A 6,000-nucleotide genomic window follows, 5' to 3' on the forward strand; every position below is an offset into this window, starting at 1 on the left:
TGGCTTACTTTGAGACTTCACACTTGCTCTATTCATTGTGCAGTAGAATTATGTGACACCAGGCTTACATGCGCTTTAGCTAACAACACTGAATTGCAAATCAAACCTTGAGCTGTCTGCATACATTTCTGGCCACATCGTACCAACTTTGAGCTGCCTGATGTTTTTTTTAACTAACATTTTGTTATGTTTAGGGATGGTTGATAACTGCTGAGTCTGAGGGATAGTTTAACTTTTAACATTTTGCCCTCACGCTGAACAATTTTTATTCCTCTTAGACAAAGTCCAACATGGGTTATATTATACTGCCATTAGATAGGTGTCTGTCTGTGATTGTATTTGCAAAGATGGAGGAAGGAAGAATAGCCTAAGAACTTCTGGCGATAACATAATCTTGCATTTCTGTTTCGGCTGTAGGGCACATTAAAAAAGGAAACTTTGTGCAGTCTGCTCCATTATAACAGAGAAATTAGTTTTTGTGAGCTGTGACATTGTAGCAGTTACAACTTACAACCAAATCCAATGTTGAGCTATTGTGTTGCAGCACTTTAGAGTCATCTTGGAATAAAGACAGGAGTCAGACATTTGTTTTGCTAACACAAAGCTTTTGGAAAAGGACCATAGATCGTAATTCAAGCTCAACTCACTCGGTGCTCTCCTGATGTTAAATCAAGCGTACCAGTTCTAAAGTAGGCTACCTCTCAGTGCAGTTTGCATTCTGGGCGGTGCTCAACGTGGGCGGTGTCGAAGACGTGACTCATGTCTGTCTGTTTACATCTTTCTGCTTTAGTTTATAATCCACAAGTTGCAATTAAACTGTCCCGTCTTCTCCTGTGTGTTTATTTAAATAACGTTATTCTGGTTAGCAGAAACTATTTGTTTTTCGTATGCATTTTTAAGAGAATATCGTGATAGCATAACAATGTAATTTCTGTAAATGTAACATGCTAGTTTAAGTCTCAGTAGCAAGCAAGAAGCTGTCTAAATCTATTTAAAAAAAACAGTTGAGTAACGTTAACAGTTGGAAAAAATGGAGACGGGCGGAACCATTCTAAACTGACTTGATTAATGCTTTGTTTTTTTGATGAAGAAAATTTTCTATTTTCAATTCTATGCCAATTTAAGCAAAAAACGCAAAGTTTTATGATAGAAAAGCGGCATGGTTTACTTCATTGGCTGATTGGCTATAGTGTTATTAGATTATCTCGGTCACATAGCTAGCATATAACAAAATACTGTATGTATCCTCATTCAGGACTTTAATTTGTTTGAAAAACTAATACATAAATAAATATGTTTAATTTGAAGTAGAAAATTATATTAATCACAATTATTTGTGAGACAATCAATTTTCAGCAACATTTTGAATTGAATTATCATATTAATAATATAATGGGTTGTTAATTTAGTTTGTACTTTGGTGATTTGTACAGTGAATTTATTAAATGGAGCCTATTGTTGGGATTGTTATACTTTAGTCCTGTGGTCATAGCATGGTTATGACCATACTGGTTATAATATGTTTTTGGTGAAATTCATGTGAAAATACCTTTAGACTTTTTAGACTTATTTATTAGTTTTTATAAAAACTAATTTTGATTGCTGATTTGCTGAAGAACATCCAGAATGTAAAGTAGCCTAACGTCATTAGCATTCATCCCTACAGCAGGAAGTCTTAAAATCCCTTTGTTGATTGTTGTACAGGTACGATGTGGAACTGCTGTGGAACTGCTGTGGAACTGCTGTGGTCTGTGATCTTCCCAGAAGGAACCAGGTACAGAGCTACTAGAAAGGAAACTGACAAAAATGTCAGACTTTCTCCGTTACCTTTTTTGTACTTATGTAAACTTGAAATACAATGGCTTATGTTAGCTGTAATTGCTATCAGGCACTAATTTTATCCTATACTTTTAGACGGCATGTTTGAATATCAGTGTGGTTAAAAGGGACTACTCAGGGTTAAAATGCAAGGATTCAAGAAATAATAAACCTTAAGCAGTTGTGTTTCATTGTGTTTCCTTCTGTTTCTTGGTCAGTTCCTCTGAAGAGCGTGGAGGTGGTAGGCAATGGGGTTAAAAAGGAGTCAATTAGAGCGGCTTCTGGGAGACTTGGGAAATTGGGGCTAAGATTGCGGACGAAACTGCGAACTTGAAGATATCTAAAAAAATGCTGTCTAGGCAAATGGAATTTTTCGGAGAGTTGCTGGAAGGATGCAAATGTACCAGCAACATACAGATCCCTAAAATGTCTTGATGCCGTAGTCAGACCACAAAGAAAAAGCCCCATCAATTAAGGAAGGATGAAAAACAGGGTTAGCTGATAAAGGTGCTAGGAAAGAGAAGGTCTGTAGACCAAAGTAGTGTCGAAATTGCTTCCAGATTTTAAAAGTGGATTTAACTAAGATATTATTGCAAAAAAAGTGAGAGAGAAAAGCTAAGAGGAGCGTGGATGAGAGCAGTCAACAAAGCAGGTTTGGCAGAAAACATCTTCATACTCAACCATGTAGGAGGAACTGGTGCCCCCTCCAGAGAAATCCAAAGCTGAATTACTCTAAGGATGGAAGCCCAGAAATAAAACCTCAAGTTAGGAAGGGCCAAGTCCCCGAGGGACTTAGGTCTCTGAAACCGCTCCTTTCACAAACAAGGGACCTTACTGTTCCATATAAACTCAGTGATTGATTTGTGAAAAAAAAGACTGAGGGAGAAAGACAGGTATGCACTGGAAGAGATAAGACAATTTGGGGAGGATGTTCATCTTAACCGAATTAACCCTGGCCACAAGGGAAAGAGGCAACAGTGACCACCGTTGAAAGTACATCCATATCTGATCTAACAAAGGGGCAAAATTATAATCAAACAAATCTTCAAATCGGTCTCTAATCTGGATAGCAAGGTATTTAAAGCCAAACGGAACAATTTTGAATGGGAAACCCTGAGCAGCATTTTGGGCACCGTGATTTAAAGGAAACAGCTCACTCTTGTCCAAATTTAGTTTATAGCCTGAAATCTGACCAAATGAACTAAGGACGTCAAGAGCAGCGGGAACTGAGACAGAGAGATTGGACACATATAGTAATAAGTCAAGACCATATTGACGTAGAAGGATTATAAACAACATTAAGAAGTCGTCTGAGATTAAAGAACCCATGTCTATTCTGGACAAAACCTGTCAGGAGAGATTATCAAAGGCAAAACTGATTCCAGTCGCAGAGCTAATAATTTGGACAGAAGTTTTACATCTACAGATAAAAGACTAATTGGACGGTAACTTGAGCAGGACAGAGGATCCTTATTCTTTTTTAAGAGTAATGTTATTGGAGGCCTGATTTAGAGACTGAGGTAATTTAGAAAGAGTAAGAGATTCATTGAATATTTCGATCAAAACTGGTGCTAATTTGTCAAAAAAGGTCTTGTAAAACTTGGTCGGAAAACCGTCCGGGCCAGGACATTTTCCAGACTGCATAGAAAATGTTGCCCGTTTAAGGTCAGGTATGGTGATCTGGCCCTCTAACCGCTCAGCAGTATAGGCATCTACCCTGACCAACTCCAGTGAGTCAAGAAATTTATCCAGGGCTGACAGATCAGACCCAACCTCAGAAGTATATAAAGAGGAGTAAAACCGTTTAAACTGATCATTAATTTTTTTAGGATCGGTTGTGACGCCAGAAGGAGTATGAAGTTGTGAAATCTGCTGAGAGGAGGAAGCTTGTCGAAACTGATGGGCCAAAAGTTTGGTCGCCTTATCCCCAGATTCATAATAAAATTTTTTAGCCTTAAATAAGAGCTCCTCAACCTCTTTCATAGAAAGAACATCAAACTCAGCCTGAAGAGAGAGACGATCCTTATATATATATGTTAGGGGGAGGAAGCATAGATATTATCAAGCTGGGAGATTCTTAACCTCAATTCAATTCAATAAGAAAAAAGTCAATTTGATTAGAAACAAACTTAAAATCCTTAGATTAGATAGCAAGCGTGTATTGAGACACCAAGGGGGACACGTACGTTCACGCTCCTGTATGAATAACTCCAGTGTGGTCGGAGCATGATCTGATATTAGAATAGTATCATAAGAGCAAGACTGAACAGAATGGTGAAAACGGTTGTCCAGGAGAAAATAATCAATACAAGAAAAGGAGTGATGTACGTGAGAGAAAAAAAGAATACATTTTACCAGATGGATTGAGAAAGCGCCATGGAACAGAGACCGAGAACTCATCCATAAAGGATAAAATTGTCTTAGAAGATTTTGAGGGCACTCCTGGTCTAGTAGAAGAACGATCTAATACAGGATTAAAGGGAAATTTCACCGCTGGAAAGCTGAATATATCTTTAAATTGGGTCACTTATGTAGTAGAAATGTGAAAAGAAAATTGAAATTGGTGCCTTCTAGGCCGAGATAAGCCAGAAAATGTGTTTTTGGCTCATATGGATGAAAGACACCAAATCCCAGAATGCACTTGCTTTGCTACTGTATGAGGCCACTCACAAGCCACGCCTACCCTTTACAGACAGACAGTGAGACGATCAACTCAACAAGTGTGTTTTATTGTCATTTCAACCATATACACGAAAAAACGTTTCACCGTGGCTCAAGTGGTGTTACACATTTAAAACATATACTTTTTTGCCACAGCTGATACATTATCCGGACTTCTTTCAGCGGATTGATTGATAGCTCCAGAGTGAACAGAACTGTGTCCATGGCAACGCTCTGCTATGCATGGCAATGGTGTGTTATCCTTAGCATCGGTCTGTTGTTAAGAAATAACAGACCGCATTCTACATTAGAATTCAACCAAGCCATGTAATAAAAGAAGGCTAACTCATAGCTACTAGCATTAGCTCTTGGTGGGCTGTGGTATGAACATTGAGTATAAACACAGCCGTACATTTGCGTGGGATGTAGCTAGAATTGTCGGCATTTTACAGTCACAAACTCCACCAGCAGTTAGCAGTTAGTTGGATACAAATCACCCCATTTCTGCAACAGGCAGTCCGGGGTAACACAGCCCACCTCCACTAGTAGTCTTACCCAGTGAGAGCAGGCTGGATTGTACACAGCAATATTTCCACAACAACGAAAACACAGCACAGCAGTCTCTGAACTCGTGTTGGGAGTTTCGTTGAAGTTGGATGTAGTCCAGTTTGTTTAATGAGCGGACAGTACTTGCAAGCACGATTGGTAAACAGATGGCTGGCTAGCGTTAGCTTTCCACCGGCACACTCGTTCAACGCTCCCCACTGATGAGGTCACTTTACCGGCCACAGGAATCGAGCACCCCCGCTGGTCTCCGTGCAGGCAAAGCTTGCGTAGTGTGTCGAGTATTGCGTCCATAATAAAGTGTCCTGCGTATTCTCCGATGTGTTCCAATGTATCCCGGTGGTACACGTGTGTGGTAGTTTGAATGCACATAATTGTTGTTCTAAAATTTCCAAGACTGTATGGCTGCAGCCTGGAGCGTCCCATATCATGCCGTCCCGTCTACTTTTCAAAATAAAAGCTTGCGTCCCAAAATTTCCGTCGGAATGAACAGTTTCTGCTCCTGCTGAGAAGCTAAGCGAGGATTCAAGATGGCTGACACTCGTTTTTTCCTCGGCAATCTCCGGAAAAAAACAACCAACCCTTTGGGCTATGCGGAAGTGGCTCCTAATACACAATGAATACAGGCTGTAGTCTTTTGCCTGGGCAAAAAAGCCTCAGATGACGCAAAAATCGTCATTTTGCGTCATCTGAGTTTTTTTTCCAGACCCAATACAGAGATCTGCCCTCTCAGGGGGACATGAGGGAGGGAAGCATGGTCATTCAAAAATACTACCGGGGTTCTACTGATACAAAGCTTAATGCTAATCGGTGAAGTTTCCCTTTAAGCCAACAGTTGAAGTCACCCCCCATAATGAGTAGATGTGTGGACATGTCAGGTAACTTGGCAAACAATTGATGGAAAAAATTGTCGTCATCCCAGTTTGGACCATACACATTAGCTAGAATCACAGAACT

The sequence above is a fragment of the Perca flavescens genome, chromosome 3 (assembly GCF_004354835.1).
Source record: "Perca flavescens isolate YP-PL-M2 chromosome 3, PFLA_1.0, whole genome shotgun sequence".
Lineage (NCBI taxonomy): Eukaryota > Metazoa > Chordata > Actinopteri > Perciformes > Percidae > Perca > Perca flavescens.